Source organism: Sciurus vulgaris, assembly GCF_902686455.1.
Source record: "Sciurus vulgaris genome assembly, chromosome: 15".
In the NCBI taxonomy this organism is placed as follows: domain Eukaryota; kingdom Metazoa; phylum Chordata; class Mammalia; order Rodentia; family Sciuridae; genus Sciurus; species Sciurus vulgaris.
This window is the reverse complement of record NC_136476.1, coordinates 67,045,776-67,066,529: the sequence shown is the minus strand read 5'-3', so window position 1 is coordinate 67,066,529 and position 20,754 is coordinate 67,045,776. Positions and strand designations below refer to the sequence as shown.

The 20,754-nt window shown below is 43.1% G+C and overlaps 1 protein-coding gene across 6 annotated transcripts in view; it reads right to left on the bottom strand.

Annotated features, from left to right (window-relative positions):
- The window catches only part of PALM2AKAP2 (PALM2 and AKAP2 fusion), a 339,279-nt gene that overhangs the window by 172,992 nt on the left and 145,533 nt on the right, over nucleotides 1-20,754 (bottom strand). The window lies entirely within an intron of this gene.

The following is a 20,754-nucleotide window of genomic DNA, read 5'->3' as shown; positions in this document are numbered from 1 at the left end:
CAGTCCCAGAAGCCAGACAGCGAAAGGGGCAGAGGGAGCCACAGACTGACCTCTGGCCCAGACTCCCAGGCGTGGAGAGGCAGGGCCCTTTCAATTATGCTTCCTTCAGCCTGGAACATCTGAGTCTGCCTGCATCCCTCCTCTGCCAGGTGCCAGCTGAAGTGTCCCATCTTCGGAGAGGCCTTTCTGGGAGGTGTGCGTGTGTGCATGTGTGCTCAGGTGTATGTGTATGTGTATACACATGTGCTTGTGTGTGTGTGCACCCGAGTGACTGGGCATGCAGGGAGGAGCTGATCAGAAGTCCTTGCACTTCACAGTCCTGTTGCTCGGCTGCTTTCCCGCGTCACTGCTGCCTCAGCTCCAGCACCCCAGATCCTTCTGCCTGTGTCAAACCCCACAGTTTCAGAGCCAGGACATGAACAGGGTCACTCTGAAAATCAGAGGATCATATGCTCTGTCCCTGGAAGAAATCCAAGGTAGACATTCTGATTGATAGATATCCTAGGAAATCCCTGGCAAGATGGTCTGTCCCTGTGTCTAACCGACAGACTCGCTGGTTGTCGTAAAGCAAAACCTACAGTCAACCCTTACAATCACGTTGGGGCTCCTCCAGGTCCCCTCCCTAATTCCTTTACACAGGTATCATTTGGAGTCCCCAGCAATATGGTGGGGCTGGAAGCTGGGCAAGGATGGTGGGAAGTGGGGGCCTAAAATGGGCGATCGAACCTGCCAGAAGACACGGGCTTCTGTCTTGGAAGAATCCTGTTTCCTGTTGCTGATGTATCTCCAAATCCCCAGGGAAAACCTGCTCCTGAGAGCTCTGGTCAGTTCTGCTCTTAGTTAAGGCTATAAACAGGAAATGGAGAGAGCTACTTCAAAACAAGATCTCATTATGATCAAGCTAGCCACTGTCAATTTTCATTTTCTCCTGAAATCCCAGTTTCACTTTCCATTTAGTGCAAGTAGAGAGATGTCCTGGTAGATCCAGACTTCCCGCAGTCACTGGTCCAGAGAGGGCACAAAGCTGCTGGGCCAGCCAGACCCCTGAGAAAATGCAGGAGTCCCTTTTCCCCAGAGGCTGGTTCTGGGCATGTTCCCCAAATTCTAGCATTCCCTCAGACCCTAGAGCTCCGGTCCTATCTCCTTTCTCCTTCATTCACTCATCTGGCAAATATTTATCAGGTCCCCTTTCGTGCCACACACGGTGCTGGGCCAGGGACTATTACAGAGACAGACCAAGTCCTGCTTTCATGGAGCTTAAAGCCTAATGGGGGCGCTAGAGATCCAGATGTTCACACCGCACCCCTCCTGCTGAAGAGCCCCGCCTGGTCCTCCACAAGAGCTCAGACCCACGGAACAACCACGTCACCTTTCCCTGGTAGGCTTGCTCACAGTCCTCTGTTCCTGTCAGAGTTCCTCAACCCAAGCCCTGGTGGTGGCTCTAAGACGTGCCTGCAAGTTCTTTGACTCATCTCCTTTTAACACATGAAGTCTAACTGCCTTCCCTTGCAGTGGGTGGTCTTGGGACCCACTTCCCTCAAACAGACGGCAACAGAGGTGATGCCATGACCTGTGAGGCCGGGCTAGGCAAAGCCATTCAGCTTCTGTGGCTCTCTCTAGGGACACTTGCTCTTGGAACCCAACTGCTGAGCTGTGAAGGACTCCCTGCCACATGGAGAAGCCATGGGAATAATGGTTAGATGTTCTAGCTGACAAGCCCAGGTGAGGTCCCAGGGGGTGGCCAGCACCAACAACCAGACATGAGAACAAGGGAGCCTTCAAGGGGGTCCCCCAGCTACAGTCTGACCACCACCTCACGAGACATCTGAGCAAGAACTGCATGTGGAACTGTAAGACATCATAGTAACAGGAAAGACAATGATATGTACAGTCATCCCTCAGAATCCGCGGGGCAATGGCTCCAGGACCCCCAGAAGATACCAAAATCTACAAATGCTCAAGTCCTTTATATAAAATGGCATAGTATTTGCATATACTTACCTACATACTTCAGTACACTTTAATTTTATTTATTTATTTCAGTACTGGGGATTGAATCCAGGGATGTTCTACCTCTGAGCTACATCCCAGCTCTTTTTATTTTTTATTTTAAGACACGGTCTCACTAAGTTGCCAAGGCTGGCCTCTAACTTGCAATCCTTCTGCCTCAGCCTCCGGAGTTGCTGGGATTATAGGTGTGCACCACCATACCTGGCTCTCCCACATACTTTAAATCATTTCTGATAATACCTAATACAATACCTAACACTATGTAAATGTTATGTAAATAGTTTTTGTATTGTATTCTCTAAGGAATAATGACAAGAAAAAAAAAAGTCTGCACATGTTCAGCACAGATGCAATTTTCCCCTCAATATTGTCAACCTAAGGTTGGTTGAATTTGTGGATGTGGAAGGGCCGACTGTAGCTGGTCTGTTTTAAGCCACTATGTGTGGATGATTTGTTATGCAGCATAAGATAGTAAGAACAGCACCCAGTCCTGAAACACAGGGACCTCCATTTCTCAACAACAAGGTGTGGCCAACAGCCTGGCAGCATCAAACCACTTGGAAACCTGTTAGAGATGTAAAACTGCGGGCCCACCTGAGACCCATTGAGCCAAGAACCTGCAGTTGAACGAGACTGTCAAGTATTTCACATGCATGCTGCAGTTTGAGACGCACTCCTTGGCAGTAACTTTTTTGAAAGAAACTTATCTTCATGACGTGCTTAAAAAAATTCAAATGCAAAAAACAACATAACCAATGTCAATATACCAATACCTGAGATTTAATAGATAAAAATAGCAAGTACATATCCTGTGCTGAACACTATTTAAAGCACTTCACAAATATTAACTCATTTAACCCTCAGGACAACCTGGTGATAGAGGTACTGTCACGTCATTGATCCTATGTCATAGAAGAGGAAATTGAAGACAGAGAGATTACATAATTTACCCAAGTCACACAAGGTCATAAGCAACAGCACTAACAGCACTAGTAACAAAACAGGGAACCTGGCTCCAGAGTTTAGCTATTTTGCTTCTAGACGGTTCGGTACCTCCTTTCCATCTCCCGTATCTAAAGTCCTTCAAGTCTCTATCCTTTGCTCTTTTGCATAGTGCCACCATCCTCATTTAGGTCACTCCTGCAGCAGTGACCTAGCTGGCCACTGGTCACCTTAATCCATTGTATACAATGCCTGCAAACACTCCTCTCACCATCCTCCCTGCCCACACATCTCCAGTGCTTGGCTCTGCCTGGCAACCGAACAGCTCAACTTGCCTTGAAAGCTGGCCCCACCTCTAATATCCAACAGAAAGAATCCCACAGAGCACAGCAGCACAGCAGCAGGTCTCCATGACAACACCCGCATCTTGAGGTGTGCTCACACCTAATCCTCGCGGGCCTGCCTCCTTCCTCACCTAATCTCATCCTACAAAGTCCACCCCAAATGGCGTGGCAAATTCTTCCTTGACCCATTTGAGTTCAAAGTACAAACTCATCTCTTAATTCAATTAACAGCAGCATCTTTGTTGTTATTGTTGTTGAGATGGGTTTTGCTACGTTGCCCAGGCTGGTCTCCGACTCCTAGGCTCAAGTGATCTTCTGATCTTTTGCCTCCACCTCCCAAGTAGCTAGGACTACAGGTGTGCACCCCTGCACACAGTTCATCTTAGTCATTTTTTTGTATCGTTCGTGGCCAAGTCTTACAAGAGATGTTTTGTTTTGTTTTGTTTTATTATAGTGGTGCGGATAGAACCCAGGGCCTGGTGCATGATAGGCAAGCAAGCTACTACCTGTACCTGAGACATATTTTTTTGTTTGTTTTGTTTTTGCAGTAAATATGTTTACCAAAATTTACCACTGTAACCATTCTTAGGTTTATTCAGTAACATTAAATGCATTCGCATTGTTGTACAACCATGCCCATCCCACCATTGATTTCTGAAGGTTTCCATAATCCCAAGCTGCTTGTCTACACCCATTAAACAATAATTCCCCGCCCCGCAGCCCCTGATTACATCTATCCCACTTTCCACCTCCATGAATTTGACTAGTCCAGGAATCTCATACAAGTAGAATAATACAATATTTGACTCTTTCCTGTCTGATCACTTAGCATACTGTTTCAAAATTCATCCAGGTTGTAGCATGTATCGGAATCTCATTTCCTTTATGGCTGAATAACAGTGCACTGTGTGACTATTTGTCATCTAGCCACCCGAGCCTGGTTTTTTCCCACCTTTCAGGTACTGGGAGCAGTGCTTCAAAGAACAGCAGTGTACAAGTATCTGTTCAAGTCCCTGCTTCCGATTCTTTTTGTGTAAGGCATTTCCAGTTTTATTCTCAAGACAAATCTACGTTAGGGATTAAAGTCCCACTTCATAGATGAGGAAAATGAGGTTTGGTGAAGTCAAGTCACTTGTTCAAGGCCATATGTCTAGGGCTTAAGTATTATTTTCCCAAGGACTCTTGATTTTATTCATATGCATTTACTTCTATAACAGATGAATAGCTACCTCAATAAGGATTCTGTAATTTGAGGTTCTACATATTACCACATTAATGCTGGTAGTGCTAATAATGACCAGAAACAGATGGAGAAATGACATTCTTGTGTCCAGCAAAGGTGAGCTGGGATAATAACAATATTTGACCTTCTCTTCCAGCACCAGCCTGTTATAAGCCTCTGGATGAATTAATTGGGTCCTCAATATACCCTGACTTTGAAGAAATGGATCTGAGGAAACCTCTACAGTCTGAGAGTTACTGCCCTGGTCAGGAGAGTTTTTTGATTTAGGGTTAAGGAATAGAAATAGCTGTAGAGTTTGTTTCCAGAAGCAAAGTTGTGCTTAGGTTCAAAGCCCCTGATTCAGTGCAAGCTCAGGTACAGTAAAGTGTCCATGTGATATGGGTGATGTTCAGGTGGCAGACAGGGAAACCAAGCTTCCCACTGTGACTAAGACTAGGGGGTTCCTGGGATGTGAACTCTCAGGGCTAAACTGTGGAAGTCCCAGGCAAACACTGGCACTTCTTCGACCTAAAGAGCACTGTGGGGAGGGGCCACTCTAGCATTTGTCCCTTCTTCTCTTGTTCTCACTGGTTCAAACCTATGACCTCCTGATTGACTCCTGCCTTGACCCCTTGCTAGCCTCCCTGCCTCTCCCTGCCACTCTGATAAAATAAAAAATCCTCAGTCTTTTCCCCACTAATCACTCATGGTAAGGACCACAATGTCCTATACCAATAAGGACCAATAGGTCCTGTCAAGGAAGGACACAGCTCTGATGTAAGACAGCAGAAACTGGTAGAATTGCAGCTAGTTGCAACATTTTGGGGGCTTGAAATGAGTACACAAATAGAGGCCCAGATAAAGTATGCCTCAATATCTAAAAGTTGGAAAGCATACTCAAAGTTATTAAACTATATTCTCCCCTTCTAAGTTGGAAAATATACTTCATCCTGACTCAGAAGGCCAAGCATATACAGTTCTTGGACTCCTGGGAGTACCACTTGGAGACCTGGTGGTCCAGAGCCAGATCTTCCAGTCTATTATCTACTTCCCTTGCTGCTCCAAGCTCTGTCCTGCACCTCCAGGGACCTTGTCCCTCACAGTGGACACCTGAGCCTGTATTTCAAAGCTCTATCCACACACACCCTTCCCTCAATGCAAACTGCTTCCCCTTGGTACTCTGTCCAATGAGAAGACAGATACAAGGAAGAGGCCCGTGTAAGTCCTGAAAATGAGTTGGGCTTTTCAGGCAGAGAATTCTGAATCCAGGTATCTGAAACACAGCCTGGAGCAGGGAGGAGGCTCCAGGGAGTGGGTGACACCCTTTGACCTAAAGACTACTCACCCCAGGGAAAGGGAATGACCAGTGTAAGGACCTATAAGGCACAGGGCCAGGACAGGAGCTCCTCTTGCCTGGATATAAGATGGCATTGATCAAGCTCACAAGAAAGCAGATGTGCCGGAAAGGAGGCAGCTGAATTCAACTCTAGCTAATTACAGCCTCCAGGAAATGTGGGTTGATGTGGTTAGATCTTTTGACATATCAAGAGAGGATGAAAATGTAGGAATTGTTGTTATTAACACAAATGAAAACCAAACCAAATAGCTTTGATAAGTAAAGGTCAAACACAATACGCCTACAGCCCTCCCTTGAACTTTCAGTTTGTGACTTTTTAACTGAGAAATGACCTGTCTATTCACATCCTGGCCTCTAGCCATTTCTGCCTCATCTCCCTGGGTCCCCTTGGGCTCCTTGTGTCCTACCAAATCAGGTGACCAGAGACAGCCTGAGCTTGCCACCTTGTGCCGTGTGGTCAGGAGTGCCCTCTCCTGTGTCTTCTTCCTGCTCACTGATAACCACACTTATTCTTCAAGAGCAAATGCAAATCCAACTCCTCCAAATACTCTGCCCTGATTACTCCTGAAATTACAGTTTATGTCAGGGCACCAGAGTATGAATTCTAGCTCTGCAATCTCCCGGGACCTCAGATGTAAAATGGGTGATCTTTCTATCAACCTTAAAGAGATATGTCTTGTGAAAGATGAATAATGTAAAGTATATTAAAACACTTTGTAACTAGGTGCAGTGGTGCATGCCTAGAATCCAAGCAACTCTGGAGGCTGAGGCAGCAGGATTGCAAGTTCAAGGCCACCCTCAGCAACTTAGTGAGATCCTAAACTACTCAGCAAGATCCTGTCTCCAAAAAAAAAAAAAAAAAAGCTCAGTGGTAGAGCACCCCTGGGTTCAATCCCCAGTACCAAATAAACAAACACATTTAGTAGATAGTTCAGCATGTAGTTCATCTAGTCAAATAGGAATGTGAATTAATTTGAGTTTTTTTTTTTTTTTTTGGTGCTGGGGATTGAACCCAGGGCCTTGTGCATGTGAGGCAAGCACTCTACCAATTGAGCTATGCCCCTAGCCCCTGAATTTGAGTATTTAACTTATGCTTTAACCAAGGGGCTAGAAAAAGTGAAGTACCAGGTCTGGGGTTGTGGCTCAGTGGTACAGTGCTTGCCTGGCATGTGTGAGGCGCTGGGTTCAATCCTGGGCATTGCATATAAATAAATAAATAAATAAATAAATAGATAGATAGATAGATAGATAGATAGATAGATAGATAATAAATAAATGAAATAAAGGTCTACTGACGACTAAAAAATATGTTTTAAAAAAGTGAAGTACCAGACAATAAGTATTTTCGGTTTTTTGGGTCACATGGTTTTCTTTCTGACTATTCCACAAAGCATCTATAGACTACACATAAATAAATAGATATGACTGTGTTCTAATAAAACTTTATTTACAAATACAGAAGAGGGACTAATTTGCCTCGAAGACCAGAGTTGCTGATAACTGACTGCTCATACCAGCCTTAGGGCTTTGTTCCCTGGCTCTCCAAGACACTATCAGTATTCCTACTAATAGTTAACATTTAAATTCTGCCAGTATTTACCAGTAAGTGTCCCAAACTCTTTATAAAAAAGTTAACCATCATTGCCACTCTATGCATGAAGAAGCTGAGGTACAAAGGAAAATGCAGTTGGATTTGAGAATAAGTTGCTGCAGAGCATGAGTTCAGACCTTGGTGAGCACCTGCATAGTCCTGGGTGTGCTTCTTGGTTTTGTTTTATGAATGTACACTTGCAAAGGAACTTAAGCCCTCTCCTCTCTCCTGTGCATGGTGGGTAGCAATCATAACTACTAACACACCCAACAGCAAATTTCCTCTAATGCCAACAGTGGGCACCATATGAACGCCACAGGCCAAGAGCCTACATCCTCTGTGAGTCTCTAGACAGAGACCAGGTGTGATAGTGGTTCTGCTTTCTTGCTTTACTGGATCCTCTTCCTAGAGTACTCATAAGAATAAGAAACTGATGGAAAACAGAAAAGAAGGCTGTGGCTGTCGCTCAGTGGCAGAGCGCTTGCCTAGCACATGTGAGGCACTGGGTTCAATCCTTAGCACTGCAGAAAATAAACATAAAATAAAGGCATGCTGTCCATCTACAACTACAAAACATTTTTTTAAAAAAGAAAGAAAATGGAAAAGAAACAAAGGAAACCCTTCGATATGAAATGGCTGAATGTCACACAAAACCCTGCCCCATCCTTCAAAGCAGTGTTTTGGGTAGAGGGGCGGGGCTGTGCCCTGGAGCACCATTTCTACAGCACGGGAACTGCCAAGGCATAGATAAAAGGAAAGGTTGGTCTCAGCTGTGGGAGGGTTGGCAAAGCAGAGACACCAATATGGTCACAGCCTTTGTAAGTGTCCCCTGGTGAATCTGTTGTGCCCGGGAAATGCTGTTCGACCTACCTGCCCTTTTCATTCTGATCCCTGATCCCAGTTATAAGATAGGAAGCATCCATCTTATACCATGTATTGTGCACCACAATAGACTTAACTGCAGAAAATAAGGAAAAATATGTCCATTTGCTGGGAATATAACCTGGTTACTGTTTCCTGGAAGATATTCATTAGAGTTAAAATTGGCTCCTGCAACTTGGCATACTGTAGCAAGTTTAACCTGGCTGCAGTTCTCTGATTGTAATGGAGGCTTCTTATTGATTTTAAGCTATTCGTTCTAAAGAAGTAACAGGATATTTTTGCCCAAGCATGCACAGTAAGTGTGGTGTGCACTGCACAACTCGAAGGACTCCATTCACATAGAAAAGGATGTGATGGAGCCCTTAAGAGTATTTTGCAGGAGGCAGCGTGAACAATCATACCTGGCAGTCCTGCTGGGGATCTCCAGTTCCATTCCCCACCAGCCAGAACTGGTACATTTCAGCAACTTGATTCGTCAACAGCTGCTCACTCTCAGGGTGTCTACTTGCCTACTACAGTCACTTCTGATAAAACTAGTAACATCCACCTTGTCCTTTTAGGTCTCGGAAAACTCCATCTCTGCTTCTGCTGTTAAACTTCCATGGCACCTGCTGATGGAATTTCAGGGGGGACCTATGGCTGCCCCCACATTGCTGGCAGAACTGAGCTGCAGATTCTTGCTTGGCCCCTCTGTCCACCCCTTTCACTTCTGTGGTATTGCTTACAACCCTGGCTGTGCACTAGAGTCATCTGGAGCCCATCATAAATGCCTGTGGCTTCATCCCCACCAATTAAATCAGGATCTCTGGGGGTGGGGCCCAGAGATTTCATATCCAAGAATTTCATATTCTTAAGAAATGCTTAGATTCTAATTCTAAATGTTTTCATTTCTGGCAACAAATGAGAATCCGAGAGCTCCAGCATGGTGCTTCATGGGGCAAATGACAAACTGAAAAAAAAAAAAGGTCTGGCTCACACTAAAGGTGATGCCATGGTTGAAAAATGGTTTGTCGCCCCGCCCCCTGGCCCCAAAACTCATGTCGAAATGTGTTGCCATTGTGGTGGGTGGAGGTGGGGCCCTTAGGAGGCTGTTAAGAAGAACAGACATCACTACCCTAGGTACATGTATGATTACACAAATGGTGTGACTCTACATCGGGCACAACCATAGAAACGAAAAGTTGTACCCCATTTGTGTACCATGAATCAAATTGCAGTCTGAAAAAATTTAAAAATAAATAAATCATAATAATAAAAAAAAGAGAGGCTGATGCCTTTCTCATGGGACTGGACCAGTTAGAGTGGCTTCTATCAAGTGAGGCTGCCAGTCATCTCTCTGCACGTGGCACCTCGTCCTTTCACCTCTGAAATATTATGGTACCCTCACCAATGCTGCTGCCATGCCCTTGGGCTTTCCAACCTCCAGACTGAGAGCTAAATAAACTTCTTTCCTTTATAAACTACTGAATCTCACGTACTTTGATGTAGCAATTGAAAAGGGACTGAGATAGTTGGGAATGCATCTCAGGTGAGAAACTGGCTCATTCCGTAGAAAACAGAAGAAAATAAAAAGCAAAGAGAGAAGAGAAGGGAGAAGAGAAGAGTGAGGTTGAACTGTCCTTGGGTGATTCTTTCCCCATTAAGGTCCGCTTATTCTCTAGTGCTGAGTCAGTTTACAGCTTGCTCACTAAATCTCTGACACTTTAAGAGTTAACCAAGCTGGGCATGGTGGCACAGGACTGTAATCCCTGTGGCTCAGGAGGCTGAGGCAGGAGGATTGTGAGTTCAAAGCCAGCCTCAGCAAAAGCGAGGCCCTAGGCAACTCAGTGAGACTCTCTCTCTAAATAAATTACAAAATAGAGTTGGGGAGATGGCTCAGTGGTTGAGTGACCTGAGTTCAATCCCCAGTAACACCCCCTGAAAAAAAGAAGTCAACCAAGAAGTCTTGTGAACAGGTATCAGCTGGCTGGAGCCCTGGACATACTGAAGCAGAAAGCACAGGTATACGGTGAAACTGGCCATGAGGTCCAACAGTGGCCCTGTGTGCTTACATCCTGCACCACCTTCCCCCTCCCTGAAAACTCACATCTGGCCACTTACTTTGCTCAAGTCACGTAGCTGGAGCCCAATCACATCAGACTCTGTGGGTGAAAAACTGCTTATGCCAAAGACAGCTCTCCTACATGAACAGATGCTACTTTTGTTTGTTCAAATGATCAGGATCTTACTGGAGCTTAAATCCGCTGCTGATACGTTCACTTCATTCCTCATAAAAGGATCAGCGTGACAGGCACCTGGTGCTGCAGAAAGACTCTGAAATCACCCTGACCAGTATTTGAATTCAGGCTCTGTCTCTGCTCGTCCTGCCACTTTAAGCAAGTCACTCTGCATTTCTCAGCCTCATCTTTGAAAGGAAGAACAGGGACTTTTAAAAAGACTACAGAGGGAAGTGTTTCCCAAATTTAAGGTTACATGGTTACCTAACACTGAATCACATACCAATAAAGCTATTGTCATTTGATTCTCTTTCATTTCATCCAAAGTAAAAGATGGAAGTAGAGGTGATCCTTCTCTAACCCATTTCCTCCTTTTAACATGAGAGAGAGTCTCAGGGAGTCATTGCCACCCATTTGCAGCTGGAAATTAATGATGCTGATTTACATTGGTTTTGAGTTACCTTTATGCGTGTGATAATTATTTAAGCCCGGAGTTGCCTTTAAATAAGTTTAAATCAGATAAATGGGTTAAAATGTTAAGCAATGGTACACAGGTTGGTATGCATATAGGACAAACATAAAGTGATACCCTAAAGTCCAAAAGTTTGGAAAAAACTGAGTTAAGGGATGTTGAGTCTCTGAGCTATGATCAGGGAAAACAGATCTTATTCTTATACTTGGTTTGAAACAAGCTCTTTAAGAAATGGAATGAAAGTTGGCTGACTCTAACAGTGTGGACAATTCACACTGATGGAGAATTCATCCCACCTCTACACTGTCCTCGGGCTGGACCTTAAGACCCTGGTCTGAAAACAGCAAATCTGTGGCTCTTGTTTGCAATACTCAATGACTTAGCAGTGGAAAAAGATTGGGGAACATAATTATCATCTTGAATTTGATGAGTGTTTAAAGTTGGAACAAACAGTGGATCTCAAGGGAGGGGGACTGGGAATAGGACAGTAGAATGAATCTGTCGTAACTTTCCTACGTTCATATATAAATGCATGATCAGTGAAATGCCATATCATGTACAACCACAAGAATGGGATTCTAATTAAAGTAGGTCATACTCCATGTATACATAGTATGTCCAAATACAGTCTGCTGTTATGTAAATTGAAAAAGAAAAATAGCAACAAAAACAAAAAAACCACAAAAAAACCAGTGGATTCTACTGGGTTTTTGATGACAGGCCTTGAAAGGAAAGATCTCTGTTTTCACCATTTTTTTTGTTTTGTTTTGGTGGTACTGGGGATTGAACTCAGGGCCTTGTGCTTGCAAGGCGAGCACTCTACCAGCTGAGCTATCTCCCCAGCCCATTCACCATTTCTTAAACTGCCAAACTTTGGAACTGATTATTATTCTATGTAAGATAAAGTGACCATTATAGAGAATATTACTAATTCTGTGAACACATGGCTTTAGGAACACAACAAAAGACTACAAATTAAAAGGGAAGGGAAGATCACATTTAAGTACAGATGGATTTTGGTTTCTATTATTTTTACTTAGAAGGAATATGGAGTCCCCAGAACTATTCAACTATGGATAACATTTTCCCAGGAATGAAACTTTTTACCATGAAGCACATGATTCCTTAAAAGCACAAAATTCCTTAAAACATTACACTGTTCACTTACTCTAAGGAATACAGAAACAATTCCCAGGCTATCGAATGCTATAGAAAATGTACGTTTTTTTTTTTTTTTTTTTTCACTTGAGTTGTGTATGAGCTCACCAGCCTATGTTAATCTAGCATCACAACAATCATGTGAGAGTTCTTCTGTAGCAAAAAACACCTGAGCCTGGTAGTAGCTTTTTGTTTGTAGCCTGTTCAAAACTAACAATGCCACCAGCAGATTCAACTCAAACAGTGCCAGGCTTCATTCTTCCAGAGGGTTCAGGGCACTCTGGTCCTGGTTCTGCCATTACCTTGCCACGAGTAATTCCCATTTTCATGTAGGACTCATTTAATCCTGTCGTGAAGTGAGTGGATTATTGTAGATTAAGGGTCACACACTGAATGCCTGTAGAGGCCAGGCAGGTGATGGGAACACAGAAAGCTGCCAAGACAAAGTGGTGGCGGAGGACAGAGAGTATGGCTCCCCCCAAAGTGGTATCCTCCAGGAATTGTCCACTAGGAAAATAGGACTATTGTTGCCAGAGACTGAATTATCAAGAGACGCTGGTAAGCCATACTTTTAAAATAAGAATTCTTCTAATTATTTTTGACAATGCATTTAAAGTAGCTTTGAAATATTGGCAGGTGCACTGACATAAACTGTGGGCAGATTGAGCCTGTGGACAACCATTATGTGACTTCTGTCCTAGAGGGTCCCTGAGAGGTCTTGTACACTTAGCTGCCAAGTAGCAAATTTTTGCTCTTCTGTATTGACAATAAAGTGGAGGATCTGACTCCAAAAAAGGCAGAAGAGCTGAGTCTTAGGGGCTGCTGGGGAGAGAGTGTCATCTAGCAGTGGCTACATGGAGATAGTCCTGGCACATCATATGCACACTGTTCTTCTTAGCTGTTAGGACACAGGCAAAATAATAACAACGACAACTGCCATCATCAACACAAACTGCCTCTGTTTACTCCAAGATTGTCATGCTGCTCCTAGACTTTTTTTTAAATGCTGGGACCTCATGCATGCTAAGCAAGTGCTCTACCCTGAGCTCTACCCCCAGTCCTGGACTCCCCTAGACTTTACAGAATCTGGACCATTTACAGAACTTGGGCAATTCTGTGAATCCTTTTTAGGACCAGAGGAGGAAAAACTGCCAACAGGACTCCCTAATAAACAGGTAAGAGAGCAACTGGTAACTTCACTGTTACCTTAGTAATGAGTGCTACAGAAACACCTCCCAGGCTCCGGGAGGCTATGATATTAAGAGCATTTCTTTTCGTAGGTAAAAGAATAAGAACTGGTCCCATTTTTTTTTCTTGCACAAATGACCCCATTTTCCAAATCATTCTGTATCCAATCCTGGGGGCATCCTGATACCACTTTCATGACATTGAGCCTTCTGTGTGATAAGAAGTAGAAAGTGCATCCCCTACCTAGACTCCACACCAATTTTTAGCTCTGTTGCACTGGGCTAGGAACTTCTCCATGATTCAGTTTTCTTATGTATAAAAAGCACAGACATAGCAACGTCAACCTAATAGGGTCAGCGGATTAAAGGAAACTCTATTCTCCCCAGGGAAATGCCTGCTTCTACTGTGGTAGTTCTGAACGATGTTCCCTTTCAAAGTTCGAATTTTCTAAACTAAATTCCTCCTGCTGTAGTTAATCAGGTAAGCATTTGCCTGATAAGCAATCATCAGAACCAGGTCAAATTAAATGGAACTGTCAATATTCAATAGTATCGATGTAGAAAATGGCAATTTTGGGCTGGGGTTGTGGCTCAGTGGTAGAGCACTTGCCTAGCATGTGAGGCACTGGGTTTGATCCTACAGTAAAAGATATTGTGTCCAACTACAACTAAAAAAATAAAAAACTGAAAAAGAAAATAGTGATTTCATAAGATTCAGTGCCCTACAAAGCAGTCACAGCCTGGAGGAGAGCAGAGCAGTTTCCCTTTTTGCCAGTTCTAAGCCACACTGAACAGCCTATGATCTTTACATCTGGGAAGGGTAACATCTTAGGCAGGGGACAGATATTTTCCCATCACAAGTAAACTATTTGTTATCCACCTTCCACTTACTCCATGCTTTGCATGAATACAATTTTCTTTAAATCCACAACAACTGGGGGCAAGATCCTGCATTTGTCCCCCTTGGAAAGCCACCAAGCTGTGGGGTATGTAATGTGCTATCATGGTTCCAAGATACATGTCCACACATTAAAGAGTATTTCAATTGATAAGAAGAGTAAGGCTTAAAAAAAATTGTTTTTAAAATAAAAGCCCTGCCAACCACAGTGAAGGATGGATCTGAGAAAACAGCTCCGCAAACACCTGGATCAAATGCTTGGCACCTAGAGACAACCCTGTCGCGGCATCTCCGGCACTTTTCACAAGGACGAGAGATCCTCCCGTTTCCTCCTCTTTTGTATTGGCTGAAAGTCTTGTCAATTTCAGCCTGGCAGTTTGAACAGTCCACAAGGCACCGTTCCTGTTTCCATCTTCAAAGTTAACTTCCAGGCATAAAGACATCAAAAAAATTCACATGAAACCCAAGCAGAAGAGAACTCCCTGACTGGTTCCATTTACTGGTTATGCTCCAGGAATACAATGTTCTGTGCCAGCTCTGCAGGTGGCATCACACCTGTTGTTCATTGCATCAATCCATAACTGTTTGACTTTTTATTGAGCACCTACTATGCGCCAAGCCCTGACATAGGCCAGGAGTTGGTAACTACAAGCCCACAGAGCCAACAGCCCTCATACCTGCTTTATAAATAATTTACTGGAACATAGCCATATTCTCTCATTTACAAATTATGTTAAGACTACTTTTTGGCTGAGCTAAGTAATTGTGACAGAGATAATTTGGCCCATGGAGAAAAAAAAAAAAAAATGTACTATCTGGTCATTTACGAAGTGTGCTGACTATCCCAGGTAAAGAGGATACGGTGGTGACTGAGTGAAGCAAAGACCCCACGCGTCTTCGGGTGTTCCTGTATTGAAAACTGCACGGGGTGGATCCTATTATTTAGGGGCAATCTGAGTTCACTCATGGGATCGCAGTCTGGCCAGCCATGGAGACTTGTGAGGAAAAAGACAAAGCATGACAGGGGTGGAGAGAAAAGTGCAAAAAGGATGGGAGAACGGAAATGTGGAAGATTGGATCAGTTAGCATGGAAAGAGGCTGGAACAGGCAGGCTGTCGAGAGTCCCACCAAGCGGCACCTAAACCATGGGTCAGGGGTCGCCTATCTCAGACTCGCCTGGAACATCTTAAACATGCAGGTTACTGGGTCCCGCCCAGGAATCTGAATCTGAGTTCCAGAGGCCAGACGGAGGCTTCCACATTGTTCCCAGGGACCCCAGGTGATTCTGCAGCATGCTGGCTTAGCCTTAGGAGAGCCGCTGGCTTAGCCTTAGGTTTCAGTGAGTGGTTGAAGGCGCGCCTAGCACAGTCAAGCCCAAAGCCCACTCGTAGCAAGTGAGAAGGGGAAAGAATTAGGGCACAGACACACAGAGGTAGATGCAGTGAAAAGGCAGTTTATTGTCTATTAATACTGTACAGAGGAACAGAGAGAAGCTACAAGTACAGCATCAGTTGTTGCTGGCAGTGTTTTTTCTGAAGTCGGTTTTTGTTGTTTTTCATCTGAAGGAAACAGAACAGTCAAAGTACACTTCAGGTTACAAAGTACAGCAGCTAGCCCAGCAAGTCTAATTCAGAGTAAGCACAACAGGCTCCCACCCCCCACCCCCATCAACCAACCACGAATGGGTGTATTTACAGAGATGTCACTCGCCCCGAGTGAGCTGCTAAAGCTGAAAATTCCATCAACAACCTACATTCACTGAAAAGCTGCATCAGACACAACATTTTCTGGAACCCCTGTATGATTTTTGACTCTCCTAAATCAGGAGCTTGAAGAGGAGGAGGAAAGAATATTCCAGAACCCTGTGAAGGACGGAACTCTTCCCACTTGCCAGAACAGGATATCACAGAATTAAGAGTTGGAGCAACATGCAGAACAGTGCAGATCAGCCATTGCCTGGTGGCCTCTTTGTGTAGAAAGATGTGCCATTGCAAAATGGAGTGAGTGGATGTCTCCCTGCCCATCTCAAAACTGGGAGGCTTCCTATTTCGAGTAAATCGGCTCTCCCTAAGCACCTTTAGGCAACTGCATTTCAGTTTTTGCTGTTGTCTCCATGACAGCAACATTCACAGATGAGCTTGGGTTTGCTGGAGGGACTGTGTGATGAAGAAATAAACCTTATTTGTGTGGGAACCATCCGGGCTGTTTTTCTTGAAATGGAAAGAGCTCTCATGACTTTGCCTTCTTCCTAGGGGAGAGGGGGGATCTCAGGGTGGGGAAGGATGCTGCCTTGGGAAGAGAGTCCAACAAGAGGGGTGGGCAGACTCTGACTGAGGTCTGACACACTCCATCAACCAGGTGTGGGAACAGGTGTGGGCAAAGATCTTCATGAACCTGGGTGTGATTGGATAAGAATTCAGAGACTTGGCAGAAAATTGGGACAAAAATTCAAGAACTCTAAAATTTCAGAAGCTCCTTCATGGATGATGGATAAAGAAAATCCTTTTCCAGCTCTACTGAACTCTGAAAGAATGATTCAGCCTCAGTGATGCGAACAAGGTCAGTATGCCTGCTAAGTTGTATCTTGTTGGTTTTTACCTTTACATGTGGCCTGCAGATGGCCAGACCATTATTAATGGCTCTGACCCATTATTTCACGTACATTACTCAAATGTGCCATCGCGAGTGGTCCCTTAACCATAAATGTAGCAGTTACTTGTTACATATGTAGAAGAGTTGGATTTTGATAACTACTAAGGTTGGTTTGCTTTAAAAAGAGCCATTTCCTTCCAAAAGATTATTATGTATTATTAACGGTGTAAACTAGAGAGTTGTCAAGCCACATGATGTGGTTTATCTAATGGCAGATGCAACAAGCTCAATCTTATAACCTCAGTCTATTTGGAAACATGGGATTTCACGCAATGGCAGTGCAAGGTCAGGTTATGAGATCGGTGCGTGTGCCTCCAAAATCTGGGATAGTGCTACAGAACTTCACCAGAAAGTAACCTTAATGGAATGGAGAAATAACTTGGTGGATCAAGGAAGGGTGTTTTCAAACTCAAGCTCCATAATGCACATAGATTTCGTTATAAAAATATTATTCCTTAAAAAAATACATACATGTAAAATATTCCATTTCTATAGCCACTCCTTCTTCCCACCCATGTCATGCTACGCACCTAGACAATAATAAGTGGCATAGCCCTCGGTGATGGCTGCACATGATCCATCGCTTGCTTTTCCAAGCTATGCCAATTGTGCTTAAACTGTGCTCGCAGACCCAGAGAGGGGTCCACACGTTCACCTCCCTCACAGTGGGAAGGACTGTGAGGAAAGGAGGGTGAGAGGTCTCGTGCCCCACAGGCCTGCCCCAGGAATGTCCGAGTGTGATTCTGCAGACTCAGGTGGGAACACAAAAACACGATCAGTTGGTCGGTTGGTAGAAGGGCAGAGGGAAGGCCCAAGCTATGCCCTCTTGAGTCCCTCTGGGTCCCACCTGCAAGGCTCTGCCTGAAGGCTCCTTGATGGAATTCACAGCTCTGAAGAAGGCTGGGTTGGAGTGGGGAAGAGAATGTTGTGTTAATGCAGCTTTGGAATACAACCTGTGGTTTTTTTTTTTTTTTTTTTTTAAACAGGACAGAAACTGAGAACATAAACAGAGGTGCTAAGGCAAACTATTCAATGGCACATGAGAACTCTTTTTTGTCATTCATTTTGTTGACATCACAAGGCAGGTACATTCTGTAAACATATATGCTATACAGTACATTAACCATAGGAAAATGAAAAGAAAGCCACCCTGTACTTCTTTTCTTTCTGTAATTCTGTTCTTTCACATCAGAAGGGCTGCCTAAAGTCTAGGGAGAGTTGTATGGTTCGCGAGCTGCACTTTCCTTTGGATAAAAATGCAGTGACTTGCAAAAACTAGCCCCAGGTGACCACTAAGAGGCAATATGGGGAGAAGATGACCCTTCACACCTTAACCAGTAGAAACTTAGAAAATAGTCACAAAGTATACAAAAGTTATTGATTTCAGAAAACATTTTGTTTTCCGGCTTTGTAAAAGCGAACATTGAAAAAATTAAAGTTTTTTTTTTGTTTTTTTTTTTTTACAAAAGTTAAGGCTGTCCAGATCTTTGACGCAAAAAGTCTGCAGTCCCCCAAATTACACAATTTCACCTTGACAGCAAGTTTTCTGTGCGACAGTTCTGACCTTCTGATGTTGCACGGGAGAGGAGGGGGAAGCAGAGGCCTACTTCAGTTAGATAAATGTGCAGCTGAGGGAGCTGGTCCAAGGATTCCCAGTGACATTTCCCTTTGAAACTTTCCAGATGTCATCTTTAATTCTATACCCTTCTACATTCAAACAAGAAGCGTATTTTTTAAAATGGGAATTATATTAAGAAGTTTGCTGAAGCTATAAAAATACAGACACAAAATTGCACTGTGCTCCTAATTAGTGACTTTCCTTTTTTCCTAGAAAATGCTGGAAGATTTTCCTGATAAGTCCAGAAGAAGGCTACATAATGAAGGCAAACAGGTAGCAGGAATCAAAGATTCCATCTTCCTCATTACTCTGAACCAGTTTATGATACATACCAGCAATTCCAAGGTCTTGCTGTGTTTTTCCAACCCAAGAGGAAAAAGGGGAAAAGGGTACTTTGTGGTTCTATCCTAAACAGCAGAGTTCAATAGATGTTGTTTAAGAAACTGAGGAGCTTCCCCAAAATTGCATATTTATAAAGTTTCTGAAACCTACATCCTAAATATGCAGAGAATTTGTGGTTTTAATTACTAATGTGCAAGATGCAAAAATATAATGTGAGACTGCCCGCCTTGGAATGGTTTCTGTTGTAATCTAACATTGCAGGACATGAAAACATGTCTACACTGAGAGGTCTCATTAGCCATTTGAACTTTCTGGTGGATTCAGTCACAAACAGAGATGACTGAGTTTCCAGATCTTAAGTTGGAACGAACAGAAAGTCCTTGGTGCATGTTCTGATTTTAAATGGACGGGGTCAATTGCTTTTTTAAAAAGAAGATCAGTATGGTAGTTTGATTTCTGCCTCTATCACTATATCCTCTTTCCTTTTCACTGATACTCATGGGGTCAATGGCAATTTTCAAGGGTGTTCTATAATCCCTTGAAGTGAAATTCTATAGGAATTAAAGGAAAAATAAGATGTTTTCCCATGTGGCTCCAATTTTTTGTCCCAGAAATGATAATGTATATCTAGAAAATTCTCCACGTATCATTTCCTCCCCTTTTATAAAAATTTGACCCTAACTGAAATAAGATACTCCACTTGCATATAGAAAAACACATTGATCAGTAGAAAGCCTACTGGAGAAGGAGGGATTTTGAAGCAAATCTGTATACAATAACATTTCCAAAAGTAACTTAATAAAACAAATTAACTCTAGAATTTGAGTCTCCTGAAAGCCTTTGAATAATTTTAGGATTGCTCTGGAGGCTTTAGGAAATGATGTTTGTCCAGGAAGGAATTCCTTCCAATATTAAGTGACTGGACACAAGCAAATCACTTTTAGAGGCAATTATTTTTTGGTTATTAAGGAAAATAATATCAACATGAGTGAAAGAAGTACAAAGTAAAAAAAAAAAAAAAAAAAAATCCCTAAATTTTGTCTTCAAAACAAAAAAAGGAAGACAAAGAAAAGAAAAAGTCTAAGATACCAAGTCATCAGGATTTTTCAGGATATATAGAGCTAAACATTAGCATTTTAATATTAAAGCATTTTTAATTTAATGTCATTGAAAATTATAAAATAATGAAATCTTGTTTCCTCTTTCTATTCTCTCTTTTTTTTTTTTGTACTAGGGATTAAACCCAAGGTTCACTTTACCACTGAGTTACATCCCCAATCCTTTTTATTTTTTTTTTTTTTATTTTTATTTTTAGACAAAGTCTCTCTAAATTGCTGAGGTTCTCCCTAAATGCAGAGGCTGGCCTCAAATTTGCAATTATCCCACCTCAGCCTCCTCAAAGTCTCTGGGATTATAGGTGTGCAATGTGTTCCTAGTTCCTCTTTCTATTTAAAAGGGAGCTGATCCTAAAATTTTAAAAGAAAGCTCAGTTAAACATCAACTTAAAAAGGAATCGTGATTTTGCAGCTCCATTACTGATTCTTTAGTTAGTCTGGTCATGTAACCAAATACCCTGCAACCATGAAGGGGGTCACACCATGCATAATACAATTTTCAGAGGGAGAATGCCAACAGCAGCAGGAAAGGCAGAATGCTTACAATCACAACTCCATTTACATTTTCGTTGTTAAGGGTGAAACTCGCTGCTGTAGATGGGGTTGTAGGTCACATCCCATCGAAGGACTGGCTGACCCTGCATCCCCCATTAAGACAGGAAAATCATAGAAAATATACAAATATATAGATGCCATATTCAAACACACCTTCATTTACTATGGCCACAAATAAATTTAATAAAGGCAA